The following is a 386-nucleotide window of genomic DNA, read 5'->3' as shown; positions in this document are numbered from 1 at the left end:
TCGCCACCACGCCCAGCTAATTTTTTGTATTTTTAGTAGAGACAGGGTTTCACTGTGTTAGCCAGGATGGTCTCGATCTCCTGACCTCGTGATCCTTCTGTCTCGGCCTCCCAAAGTGCTGGGATTACTGTGCCCAGCCGGGTTATTTTTAATTGATTAGTAGATTTCTACTTGGTTGTTTTTTATTGATCAATATGTTCTTTTTTTTTCTTTGAGACAGAGTCCCGCTTTGTTGCCCAGGCTGGAGTGCAGTGGAGCAATTTTAGCTCACTGCAGCCTCTGCTTCCCGAATTCAAGCAATTCTCCTGCCTCAGCCTCCCGAGTAGCTGGGACTACAGGTGTGCACCACTACACCCAGCTAATTTTTTTGTATTTTTAGTAGAGAC

The sequence above is a fragment of the Colobus angolensis genome, unplaced genomic scaffold (genome assembly GCF_000951035.1).
Source record: "Colobus angolensis palliatus isolate OR3802 unplaced genomic scaffold, Cang.pa_1.0 Scaffold10, whole genome shotgun sequence".
Classification (NCBI taxonomy): Eukaryota; Metazoa; Chordata; class Mammalia; order Primates; family Cercopithecidae; genus Colobus; species Colobus angolensis.
Note: the sequence above shows the minus strand (reverse complement) of the source record.